We start from the raw sequence: 14,676 nt of genomic DNA on the forward strand, positions 1-14,676 counted from the left end.
CCTTCATCGGGGAGGGTTTCATTAATTTTCACAGTGCCCATGCGTGGACGGAGGAAAGCCCCCATGACATTCATAAAGGTTATTTCCAGCAGAGCTTTTCCTAGAAATCATGGGTCGGAATTTTAGGAGATCAGCTTCTTGGACCACTGGCGCTGCATAACTGGCTTATTAAATATAGGAAGGGGAGTTAGGGATTGTAATAACTTACCAAGGGAGATTTCCAATAAATTTTCAATTTCTTTGAAATCATTTAAGAAAAGGCAAGGAAGACACCAGACAGGGAATCTGCCCTAAATGGAGATCAGTATTGATAGATTGATTGATTGACTGATTTCTGAACATTATCTCCCAAATAAGGGTTGGCAAAAGAAACAATCTACTACCTTTTCAAAAGGGATTTGTAATTTCAATTAAGTCCTTACTCGGACTTCTTGAGAATCTGAAAGGGCAAGTTATTTCTTACACACTAACATCGCGCCTAAACCAGGATTGTTTGGAGAATATTTTCTCTCGTTTTCCTGGGTTGGGAGCTTTCTATAACCACCCAACTCCATTTGAAGTGAGAAATAGAATTAGGCTGCTGTTAGTATTGGGAAAGGTAAATTCGATTCCTTTATCTGGAAGCACGTCGGTCGGCGAAGACTTCAATGGCCCATCAACATGTATTGTGGAACCTGAGTCCGAAGAAAACTTAATGCTCTTTGTCACAAATGAGCTGTGCATTGACATTGTTGACGAGTCTTCAGAGACTGAAATGTTTGTTGAGGACGTCGAAACCAAGCTGATAAGGGAGGAGAGTTCATGCCAGTCGGTAGGAAGGGAGGATGTTACCCAAGTTTCCCTAAAATACCTCGTGGGTTATGTGGCTTTCAAGTGTCGCTCGATTGATGAAACTGTTAGTGCCTCGAAAGAAAACTGTTTACTGACAACAGAAGAGACCTGCAACATGATGTCGGTTATTTAAAGAAGGGGCCTCACCCATCCCAGTCATAAGTGGTTAAAAAATAGCCCAGTTGGTGATTTCACGGCCAGACTGTATCCAGATACAAAAGCGTAATGAAAACTCTTATTCCTATTATTAAGTCAAAATTTCAAGTATTCCATGACAAAATAATTTGTCTCTACGTAAGGCCCAGGACATTTATTAGGATACGGCATTTAAATGCGAGGAGTAAGAAGCTATCACTGAGAAAATATGCCAATAAGAAGGCTGAGCTTTCGGCTGGTTCATCAACTAATTAAGTCTCCTGACACGTAAGTTTTAATACTTTAAGGGGTATATTTCCTTAAAGATGTCGATATGGTACATATTTTCCTATGCCATTTGAGGAAAAAATTAATCATTTTGAGTTGAATGGCAGTATTCTATTTCTTATCGTATTATATGTCATGCATTTGATAGTTTATGTTCTACCTGCTCAGCATGCGACGAAATTTAACGCATTTCACTCATCTTGTTTGTAAATCTATTGGAAGTACCGCTAATTATCGAATCGGACTAAAAGAGACTATTATTTGATGAAAGATTGGGAAGATGTTTCATAGACGCGAGAATTGACAGGCTTGCTCTACTGCGACTGTGTACCTTACTCGCTATCGTTCTATCGCGTGACGTCATATCGCTCCAGCCAATGAGAGCTTCAACCGCCGGAGTAGAATATCTAGTAGTGTAATTACCTTGAGGTATTTTATTCGTCATTGTACCTCTGAGTAACTCGGATAAGGCAAGCTGTATAGGTCATTCGATGTTAAGAAAACAGTATTCCTGTTGTGACAACAGGGTTGCCATATCTGTCCAACAGCATCACGGGAAAACCTGGCATATATATTGGTGAAACTCAGTACTTAGGTTCAAAATAAAAGAAGGAAGAAACCAAGCTGCATTTTGTAAGACCTGAGGTAGAGGGTTTGTAGAGAGGGGGGTTTATTTCTGTTTCTACAACAACATGGGTAAACTACTGCACGTACAAAACCTCACTATTGAAGTTCAAGGCATGAGAAAATAGATAAGAGTTAATTGCATTTAATAAATTTTCCCGGGCAACATCGGGTACTACTGTTCCATCATATTGCCCTACGAAAAAATGGTAAGAATTAAATGCACTTGTGAAAAAGTGGTAGAAATGTCGCAAACAGAAGCTAAATGACAAAACCAAGCAACTAGTCATGCTGTGATGTATATCTGCACACCACGGCATCAAAATCTTCAGTAGCAACTGCTGTAGAGTACAAGAATATACAATACACACACGCAAATAAATAGGAGACTTCTCCAAAACAGTAGCAAGCTGGCAGGGTTCACAGAGTAACGGATTACGCGTTCCTTGTACCAGAGCAACTCTGAAGGAAAATGAAGAAAAGCAACAAAGCGATGGCTTTTCCCGAAATTGTGCTTCCTCCCTGCGAATGTATTTATGAAATAGAAAAACTTCACTAGTTATTTTAATAACTCACGGCCAAACTCATGCCCCATCCATTTTCTTTCTTTCATAATACAATATAAATTGCATTATAATATTCCTTAATCACGAGTACTTATGGATTTCTGAAGAGGGGGAGTGCTCACTCCCTGTAGGTCAAATAGAACAGTACTGTTTTCTTAACATGGAATGAGCTACAGGTAACTTCCTAGTACCAAAATATGCTTGTCCAATGCCCTTACCTCTGTTTGATATTAACTACTTACACAAGATATTTACCCATTCTAAGAATCATTTAGTATAACCTATGTGCAGTTCTATGCTTTATGATACAATACACTTATGAATTACTATGACACTTGGCTAATTGTGGAAATTAAGGGAATGTAACTTGGTATACGCTATGGTGGTTATTATATACCTACATAAGGGTATACAATGAATAATCCGTTATTTGCATATCGACTAGTTGAGAATATCCTGTGGATACTGATACTCAGTAAACATATTAAAAGGAAAGAAACAAATCATATTCATTGCACATACCAGTGAGGACTAGAACCACTATTACGTTCTTCATCAACATCACTCATGTTTTAGTGTTACACAAACAAAACAAACTTCAACACGTAAAACTTATTTATTTACATAAACAATTAACAGTACCCACTGCTCTCGTACAACCTGTCATGTGGAACACAAGTACGGTATAGTTCATGAATAGCAGATGCCAGATAACACATCATGTGCTCTAAATAAAGATTAAGGACACTGTTTACATTTGCATTACAATACAGTCACCACTATCTTATGTACGTGAATCAATACAATTATCTGCATTTGGGAGAATTTTACAGGTTTAAAATCTAAAAACGATGTTACATAACAATTATTCCTTGAATATTTTTCTTCGGACTTACCTTCTCCTCTCTGGTTTATTCTGTTCTAAACAAAACCCCATGGCGCAACATTCCTGAAGGACCTGACCTACGGAGTGACCGCAGCTCGGCCTGCAGATTACGAGGTGTCGAGTTGTCAGCAATAACGAATCCACTCGGCCATTATTCTCGGCTTCCTAGACCAGAGCCGCCATCTCAACGTCAGTTAGTTATTATTATCACGTAGGCTGAGTGCACCTCGAATTAGCCCTCATCACGCTACTCCTAGGCCGCGGGGTGGGAAATCTATTCTCTGTCCTATTAGTGCATTCTAATTAATCTCAATAGAGTATTTATTCCGAAGTTCTTAGATTTTAAACCACATGACATATGCCTGCTAGCTTCATTAAGAACTACCATTCCAAGGTACTTGTACGGCACTTCCTCGACTGCAGGAGCTCCGTACCGGTAGCTTGAGAGCATTCATTAATTCATTCATTTGTTCATTCATTCAATTCATTCACTCATCACTCTCTTCCCAGTTGCTGGTTATCATGCATTAATTATCTATTCACTCATTCAGTCATGCATTCTCACCAGATCTGCTACTGTTCCGTAGATGTGGGTTGAGAGCATTCAAGTCGTTAAATCCTTCAATCACTTAACCATTCACTAATTCATTCATTCATTCATTCATTCATAATGTCTATTGTAAGCTAAGGATAACATTGTTCAGACTCGTGACATAAATAAATACTTGCACTAACACGAATTAATATGGGTAAGATAGAGGTTGCCCTACATTATATAACAAAGTTAACGTTTAGGACAAAAAAAAAAATTTTTAACCTTAAAAATGCAATTTAGAGATCAGATGTAATTAGTGAGCAAGTTTAGTTGTGATATTTAATGTAGCAATAGATAAATAGGGCATCAGCACAGCTCTAATGCGGGGTAATGTCACATCCATACTCGGGACACTACCACCTGGTAAAGAGTCGGATGAAGTTTCCCTAGCACGTGACTTTGTGTTTTATTTACACTCAGGATATATTAAATTAGTCTGAAATTAACTCTCTAGACTAATATTATATTCTAGCTCGTAATGTACCTATTCCCTTGAATAAGAATACATTTCATCTCTTCATGAATATTTCAGTTAACTCTCTAGATTTATATTATATACGAGCTCGTAATGTTTCCGTTCTCTTAACTCCCTAGATTATTAATCCGTTTCAGGTCTTCGTGTATATTTTTACTCCCTAGCTTAAGGTTCCTTTATTGGATATCTGTTCTTATGATCCATTTCTGCTTTCCATGTATATTTGACATTAACTTTCTAGACTAGTATTATATTATAGCTTGTTATGTACTTACTATTGTGCTGTTTCCATACATTAATGATGCTTTTCATCTCATGTTAATTTTGTTAACGTAATTCCATGACTAAGGTACATTTCTAGCTCATTAATTTATTTCTTCTTGTCATTTGGTAGGAAAAGTCCTATACGGCTGTAGGGCCATGGGGTATTATGTTAATTTCTTAGAACAATGATCCAGTTAGCTCTTACTATATGTTTTACCTTAAATTTCTACAATAATGATTAATTTAAGCTATTCATGTATATTTCACGTTGACTCCCTATAGTCAGGTTTTTCTATGTCATAATATATCTATTTCTATGGTTTTTCTGTAGTGTATTGATCCTTCTCGGCTCTTAATGTATGGTATGTATTCTCTAGATCAGTGCTCCTTTTAGCTCCTAATGTATCTCTTTCAGCATTAAGTTCCCTTCTAGCTTTCAATGTTTTTGTACCTTAGACTGTTATTACTTTCCACCTCTCATTGCATTTGTAATTATTTTAAAATTTATGAATAATTTGAACACAATTAAATGTCACAAAATTATAAATGTATCAAATAATGTGGATTGAAATACGGGTTTACTCCCTCTACGTCATACATATTTTAGATTATTATGTTCACTTGCGAGGCTAAATATCCTATGCGGACTGTAAGCACATCAACACAGAAATCCCAACCGTTTAAAATAAGAGAACATACCGATTAGCAATGGATTCGAACACCATTTGGACAAATACAGGTGATTTCGTTGGCTTCACTGGAATGAAAACATTAGGAAAAACGTGTGATTCCTTCCCCTAGGTCCCGTCCGTGCCACCTACGTATCTCGGAGAGGTAGGTGGTGTGTGGCGTACCGATACCAATGCTCCCATCGGAGCTCCTTTGTCGCTCTGTTATGATTGAGTTCTGTAGTATGTTTTATCGTTAACATGTTAAAATTAAAATGTTGAATTTCCCGGTGTAAGTGATTTAGTGATGTATAGTAGCGTGTTGTGTGAGGTGGCCACCCATCCAGTGCATGGCCACTCCCAATGTTGCTTAACTCCGTAAGTGTGGGATTTTGTCTGTATGTTTGTGTTGCGTACTAGCATGTATTGTGTGCTCAGGAAAATATTGTACATTCAGTGAGCACGACCAGGGCAGCAGTTACATGTATCTGTAAGTGGTAGTGTTGGATGATCACCCATCCAAGTGCTGACCACGCCCAGTGTTGCTGGTCAGTGAAGAGTGAGGCTGTTACCGATCTTGTTCGCAATCACTACCACTTTCGTAAACAGTGGGTTTACGTTGGTGTGGGTATTAATTTAGAGTGCATCGTTTATAGGCAGCATGTATGGTGTGTGCACCGCCTCGTCTCCAGGAAGGCCGTGTTGGTATTTGAGGAAGTGAGAAGTTGCGTTCTCGGGAGGTGTGAGGGGTTGATACTTGGGTTGGAGGTTTCCAGGGGCCTCAGCTACTCAGTCCACCGAGGTGGCCCTGAAGTGGGTTTGGTTGGTTCTTGAGGAGGTTAAGGAGTTATAGTAGTAGGGAGTTGTATACTTGGCTGTTTGGGGGTGGTATGGGGGCGGGGAGAAGTGGTGGAGGTTTGGTGTGGGGATTTGCACGTGGAGGGACGTTCTCCTTGTGCCTTGGATTTTCCTGAGGAAATCTGATCTACCTCAACCACAACGCGTAAGATTTGAACCAGCGTTACGTGTGCACGCCGAAAATCAACGAGAAGTCATTAGTTCAAGGGTCTCCTATGAACTGTTCTCCCCTCAGAAAATACCAAGAGTTAGAGCCTGCGATGCCGTGCTTTCAGCATACAACAAGAGTGACGTCAGTTCCTGGAAAATACTGGTGACTATTGACGACAAGTTTGCAAAATACAGCAATCCAAATCTTTCTCGTGATTGGCGAATGCCGATACCCCACGCCCGCAACTAATGGCCCCCCTTTTTTTTGCGAGCAAAATTATGAATTTGGAGCTGTCTTCTGATGCGCACCCGAAATTCAAAGGGTGCCTTGAGCAAAGAAGATAAGAGCACAAAGGCATCTCCAATGTGAAATGAATCGTAAAGGTTTGTTAATACAAGAGGATCGTCCAAAGTGACGTTTGCTTCAGCAAAAGGTATTCTTAAACATTTCCCCTAATGTATATTCCTCCTGTGGTTTTCCAACGCCGTTTTTATCCTGGAGATATAGGGCCTTTGATCAATACATCCAAGCGCAGAGTGCTGTAGAGAACTTGATGGGCTCAGAAACAGACTCTTCCAGCAGAGGAGTGTTTATCACCTCACCTCACACTGTATATCCTGGCTAAGATACATGGTATTAACTCCCATGGATAAATAAGTGTTGCACAGGGCCTGCGGTCCTTCATTTCGCACTCACCATAATATCAAATATCGGTACATGATAGCTAAACCAATTAGGAGAAAAACAACATTACATAAATAACGATACATAAAATATTTCCATCTGTCAAAACAAAACATTTCGAAGTTTGTACATATTCTTGAAATACTTCACTCATGTAGTAACCTATCCCGCTTTCAAAATATGAAATGAAGGGGGCTAGGGGGAGGGTAATCATTCTACAGATGTGATAACATAACCAGAAGAACATTTGTAACCAGACTGGCATTACGTTCATCTATTCCTGCGGTATTTGTCGTTCAATTATTACTTTTCTGTCCACTGTTTTTGTTTCGATTTCATCTTTCGGTTAAATGAATGCAGTTACAGATACCAGATGGTTAGCAAGAAAATACATGTACTTAATAGCTTCCCATCTTACATTGTATACCTATAAGAGAGTTTACAGATTACAGTGCTCGCACTTCTAAACGTTGCAAAGAACAGACGTACATGAAGAAAAATTCCTTACTGTTGGTAAGCACAACCGTAGAGTATTATCCTAATGGAATCAAGGAAATGTTATCAACATATACGTGACAATGGCAGCAAAGTAGGACAAAAGAAATCCTCTATCTATGGAACAAAATTCCGAGATAGAGAACTGTCCTCGAGACATTTCTACTTGGCGATAGAAGAGTGTTAGTTGTGAAACCACATCAGTGTTCAAAGAAGGTATCAAAAGTAGTGTGTTTATGATACTTCCTGGACGTCTAGCAGCATTGCTTGCACTGTGACAAGCCAAAGAAATGAGAACCACGCTGCCGTTGAAGATCACAGTCAACAGAAGAAAAATCACGATTTGTATAATGGGTACGATATCAGAAGTATCTTTGTAATAGTGATACAGTTTATTCACTTCAGAGCTGAATGCAAGGAATGCATTAGTAAATAGCAATATCAACAGAAAACCAAAATTATTATTAATGTCATCGATTATGCTTTGTAACAAGTTATGAGTTATTCGCAAGGCCCTTATCATCTCAGGGAACTTCGGACGTATACAGATCCTTCTTTCCGACTCTCTCCAAGGAGAACCAGGATTGAACGAAGCGGTGCTTATTGTCTTCAATAATACTCTCAAAGAATCTGTGTAGTCTCTACAGCGATGTCCAATTGCGGACGATGGCTGGATTTCACGTATATCTGCTGCATGTACCAATATTTCCATCAAATCTTTATTTATTGCAGAATAAAAGTATGTAAGTAGCAGAACTATATCCACATAGACTAGAGCTATTAATGTGGTCATAGTGTAATTATAAAAATATACAATTTTCCTTAGCAAATCATGCCCTGAAAAATTGTTATATATTGCTAAGGTAGTTACAGTTCCTAAAATAATCGATATTACTGTCAGCTGCAGAATGACGATCAGGCGCATCTTGGAAATGAGTGTTTCCATTGAAGGACGGAGCATGGCCGTAGTTTTGTCAAACTTCTCAATAGTATTTCTGGTCATACTAACTCCTTTAACGGCACAAACTGACAGACTGTACAGTGGAATGGATAATCTAAAAATTGTTAACATACATCGGAAAATGACACGCAACATGTTTCTTGAGGTCTGAGAGTGAATATCAGAAACAACAATGTATACATTTGTACCAAACACAGCAGTTAAAATGAGAATATTGTATAAGGTGCCTGCAAGGGAGCGATATACATTTCCCTTGCTATCGACACGAACACTAGAATAACCTACAATATTACACACGTACAAAAGAGATTTCATTGCACTGTACATTTTCGGTATGTTCTGAGAATTACTGGACCGACCTCCCATTGCTGGTTAATCTGGAAGAGATCCTTTGTAACGAAATGTTCACAAGGTAAGACGCGGGCGATAATGTTTAATGGTGCACACACTCACGTTATATTATCGAATGCATCACTCCACGTAATTCCTTTAGCAATTACTTAATGGAAATACCATCCTTCAACTTTTTCATGAAATATATTACTCTACTTGGATGGAACATTTCATTGGGCCATGAATTATTTAAATGAGTAATTCATTAATGGATGGAGAAAATTATGGTCCTGTTTGTTAATATCAAGTGTGAGGCCTAATTGATCTTAATCAAACTTATTACTCTCTAATAGTTCACGGTCTTTCTTCTGCGGCATCTACCAATAGACCCAATAATATTTCCTACGTCGAATGTAATCACTATTATTAATAAATAACTTCCATCAATTATATTCAAGATGTTCTCGTATTGTTACGAATTTATATTGTAATTCATACAGAAAATCAATGGGTTTTGTGAAAAAAAGTACACGTTTCTCCTACCGTTATAAAAATAAGCACATAAAACTACAAAACGTGGACTAATAATGTTTAATAATTTCTGATGCATTATATACGATATAGTTCCATCTCATGCTAATAATTGTATAGTATTAGAATTAAGGCAAATATCTCAGAAAGAACTGGAAAATAATCCAAATAAAAGTAGGTAGATTTGTTCTGGGTGATTTCCTAAAAAGGAGTAGCGTTACAAAAATGTTGCAAAGTTTGGGCTGAGAAGACTTGAAACAAAGGAGACGAACTGCTCGACTAAGTGGTATGTTCCTAGCTGTCAACGGAGGGATGGGGTGTAATGACACTGGTAGATGAATAAGTTTGAGTGGTGTCCTTAAAAGCAGGAAAGATCACAATATGTGGATAAAGTTGGAATTCAAGAGGACAAATTGACGCAAATATTCGTTTATAGGAAGGAGAGTTAGGGATTGGAAAAACTTACCAGGGAGATGTTCAATAAATATCCAATTTCTTTGAAATTATTTAAGAAAAGGCTAGGAAAACAACAGAGGGGAATCTGCCAACTGAGAGACTGTTCTAAATGCAGATCAGTATTGATTGATTGATTGATTGATTGATTGATTGATTGATTGATTGATTGATTGATTGATTGATTGATTGATTGATTGATTGATTGATTGATTGATTGATTGATTGATTGATTGATTGATTGATTGATTGATTGATTGATTGATTGATTGATTGATTGATTGATTGATTGATTGATTGATTGATTGATTGATTGATTGACACAATCTAGCAGCACACATTTTCAATTGTAGTAACAACCTATTATCAGGACAGGCTGCGCAAAGTAACGAAATGACAGTTTCGTTACAAAATGGGCAGTAAGGAAAGTTTTAAATTTAGATGCAATTTCTTCTTATATTAGTACTTATCGGTACCGAATCGAATTTATATCGCGCAATATCGGGCAATATGTTAACATAGCTTGCGATCTCAGAAATAGCTATAATGTACCAAATCGTTCCCCATTGATTCTGACTAGAAGCCTAGACAAGTCAAAATGGAATAACGGTGGTAGCAGAACAACTTGACATGAACTATATGTAGTAACAGTGGTACAATGAACAATAACATAAATGACCATTCCGTGGCAGAAGAAAAACTCCGGTGATGAGAGCACTATTTGTTTACGTAAGAGTTTGAATTGTTTAGCAGCTTGCTCTGAAGTGTAAGTCATCATGAATATAGTGACTGGACATGTCATGATGTGCTAAGGATATGAGGAACGTGACTGCTGCAAACGGTCAGAAAGAAAACAGAAATAACTGTTCATCCAACTTAGATGCGAAGCTTCCATAGTCTGTTGATTTATTTAGCTCTTCTTACGAATTGAAGAGTGGTGTTGTATTCTGTCCACCCTTACATTTTCCCGACGATTTTCTCCTTTGTCAAGGCAACTGATATCCGAGGTAACTCACTCTCCCAGGCTGATAAATCAACATTGAGAGTAGTTTTTGATTTGACTTTTTAAATGGCCACCTCTCTGTTTCTGGCTGACGTAAGAAACCGTGGTTCCCCCAGAAAAGAAGGGAGAGTGTGTGTCACTTGCCAGGTCGAGTACAACCTTACTCTGTATCTCCTATTAATACAGAAAGTAGTGACTTACAGCTATATTTAACTCTTGTGTTCCATTCATTGTCACTAATCATACTGTTTAGGGACCCTACTTGCCTTGCACTTACCGTACATCTAGCATGTTGGCGCTATGTAGTCATATATTTTTCGTGAGTTACAAGATTATACGCACTGTCACTGTCGTGTTGTGAAAAGTCACTACTATTACATTTGCGAGAACAAGTAACACTTATTTCCTTTTTCTGTAGGATTGGAAATCTATTTGGATAATAACGGGTAAGTAGAATTGTGGCATGCTTGAATAATTCATTATTTTCTTAATGTAGCTGGTTTGAAATGACGGACGCAGAAGTTTATTAGTAACCATCTAGTTTTGTCCAAATCCCATGTAAAATTTAATTAAGATGTCTGAAAAGCAAGGAAAATCTGCAAGAACTTCTCCGTAAAGGAAACCTACGTCACCACTTCTACGAAGCTCTCTTCAGATGGCTATCGTAAATATCTAAATACTTTTCCTCCGTCGACTTTAGAGAGTGTAGCTTAGCGATGAAGCAAAACTTGTAGAAATTAATTATCCTCTAGAATATTAGGCTCCGTGTAGATGACGCTACTGACCTAGTAGGTTTCCATGGTTACAACGCTGTCGAGAAATTGCTGACGTTGTTTTCAGATCGACACCAGATGTCCCTGCGTATGACTAACTAGCTCAAGAATGTGTACCTTAACCGCTCCTTGAGGCCTATGCTGATGAGGCCTAGTGATCACAGTGGGTTCGAAACCCTCTGTCAGCAGCCTTGAAGATGGTTTCCCACTTTCACACCAGGCAAATCCTGGGGCTGTACCTTAATTAAGTTCATGGCCGCTTCCTTCGCACTCTTAGCCGTTTCCTCTCCCATCGTCACCATAAGACCTATCTAAGTCGGTGCGAAGCAAAGCCAGTCGTAAAAAATTGTGTTCACGATCCACTATGTCTTCTGCTATGGGCAAAAGCAAATGTGTTCCATTCATTGACCTGCCTCATCCTCATCCTTGCCTTTGTAAGTATACACAATCAGTCTCACTAATAAACGGTATATAACTTCAATACAATGTTTATACACCGTTCATATGCAGTTTGTTACTAATAAACCGTGTATAAGCCTCCTGTTTATACATCTGTTATACTTATTCACTGAATTGCTTACACAGACTATGACCCTTGTATAAGCGTTGTATTGCAGCTAGTTGCGAAAAGGAAACAGCGAGTGATCAGAATATTTTAGTGGTATGTACTGAAGCATATCATTATATGCTTCAGGTAAATAATTTCGATATTGCATAATACTGTGGGCTTATTTCATAACATAGTATTGTGAGGGAGTCAGTTAGAAGAAGGTTGGATACTGGGCCGAGCTAATGTAAGAGACCAGCCGGTACATAGCTTGAATCAACGATTCTTTCAAATTTGAACGAAGTCGCTGGAGACAGCCGCTGTATCGCTCTTTGTTCTGCGAGTTCGAACTCATCCAATCACAAGATGGTAGGAGGAGTATGAGGTGCCTGGAAGCCACCGAACTACGATATCAGGACAACCAACTTGGTAAACTGCAAGAATGAACCAGTAAGATATTACGAGAGGAATCCGTCATCGCGCCGATATTCCACAGTTCTGATATGTCCAGAGTGTCAGACGTAATTTTACCAATGCCTGTGTGTGGAAATGATGATTACTTGAAATTGATATAAAAATTTTGCACTATCGACGGCTCGTTGTTTAAACTCAAGCGGTGGTTGAACCGACATGCTGTTCACTCAGGAGGACGTCCTGCATTCAAATGTAAGTGAGTGAGTATTTATACGAACGAAGAGAGGGGTGAGTTTACTAATTCCTGTGCTGTTCGTCAGTGTTATTGGTTCGCTAATCGACACCGTATTTTGATAACGACGCTTCATTCTGGTGATATTTGAACTAAGCCATTTGCTATATTCGAGAAGTATTATTTTGACTGTGATTTTCTTGTGCACAATGCCGGTGCTGTGTAAACAATTCCGATTCGGCGGTGATATCAGTTTATTTGAATTAAGACAGTGACGTCTAAAACCAAGATCGATGGCTGCAGACGCTTAAGTGCGGCCAGTATCCAGTATTCGAGAGGTAGTAGATTCGAACCGCACTATCGGCAACCCTGAAAATGGTTTTCCGTGGTTTCCCATTTTCACACCAGGCAAATGCTGGGGCTGTACTTCAATTAAAGCCAGGGCTGTTTCCTTTCCACTCCTAGCCCTCCCCTGTCCCATCGTCGCCATAAGACCTATCTGTGTCGGTGCGACGTAAAGCAAATAGAAAAAATAAATTAACCTCTACGCGTGACGATTATTAAGGTAACGCCAAGATGCGGGTTGGCGCATAAGTCATCCAACTCTCCTAAAGACGATATGAGCGGTATCAATTAGCAACGCATAAAACCCCGCAGACTAATTAACTTCAGTGAATTTCTGAAAACTACATCGGTTCGCGTTTCGTGGTCGCGTGATATCCGTATGCGTATCGCTACATTGCCGCGACAAGAACTGATTGTATGCGGACGTTCAGTCCTCAATTTAATGGGTCGCGAGTCGAACCAAAATTCGTTCACAGGCTGTAGCAAATTGACGACCAAGCATTAAGGGAGGAATCTTTGTACACGTGTACTACTAGCGGTGAAGAGAAGACACCTAACACCATCTGTATTGCAGGAGTTCAACATACCCAGGAAAATGGAGACGTCACCGAGGATCGACGGAGTGACTACTAGTATCCTGGAGTTTGTCATGATCATGGCCTAAGCCGTGGTGACGCTTGTGACCATGTGAACGCCACACATGCTGAGATCGACACAAGCTAAATTCTACATATCCAATTTTAAGCATGGCTGGGGTAGTAGTTTCACGCTAGTAAAGATCATTTGTAAATAAAGAGTTTAATGTTAATGTCAGCCAGTTTGGCACTAATTTGAGTCTTATTTCACGTAAAGTAAATGTTGTCCAGGGCTGTCTGCATGTTAGAGTTTATTCTTTTCATATTTAAGTTAGTTAGAAGGGAATAAGGGATTATTATGGTAGCTACAGGAGTGTGTATATTTCTTTTTCAGTATATTCCTATTTGTGTGTAAGATTAAGATTTGGTCATTGTTTTCATAGGCTGCATGTCATTAGTATTCGTATGGGATAATATGTTCATAGCAGCAGTGCAGATTTCCCTTTTTGGTAATGCATGGGTTTTTCAGGTGCAGTTAAGAAGCAGAGACCAAGGATACTCTCGACGTTGCCTAATTAGAGTCTTATTATGATGCAAAGAAGGCAGGTTATACGGGAAGAACGAACTACGGATCTGATGTTTATGAACCAGATGTGCACAAAATTATAAGGTGGTTTCAAACCACAGGGCTTGTTAGAAGAAGGCTTGAGGAGCCTGGATATAAATATAAATAATTAAAGGGGAATATGGAAAGACTGCGTTATTTAGAGAAGGTTACATGTATCCATATTTAAGGCCTGAGGGGAGATATGAACCCGAGTACTGCCAAATAAATGGCCTGAATGTTTCTTAGAGTGTGATTGGTGCTGCGTATATCCATTAGAAAGAGACTTAAGGCCTTATCGAAGTGGAATTGAGTGTTATAGAGAATTGAGACCGCGGTTTACTTTATGAAATGTTAGCAGTGGTTTAACTGCGAAGATATGAGA

This window comes from Anabrus simplex, chromosome 8, assembly GCF_040414725.1.
Source record: "Anabrus simplex isolate iqAnaSimp1 chromosome 8, ASM4041472v1, whole genome shotgun sequence".
NCBI classification, from domain to species: domain Eukaryota; kingdom Metazoa; phylum Arthropoda; class Insecta; order Orthoptera; family Tettigoniidae; genus Anabrus; species Anabrus simplex.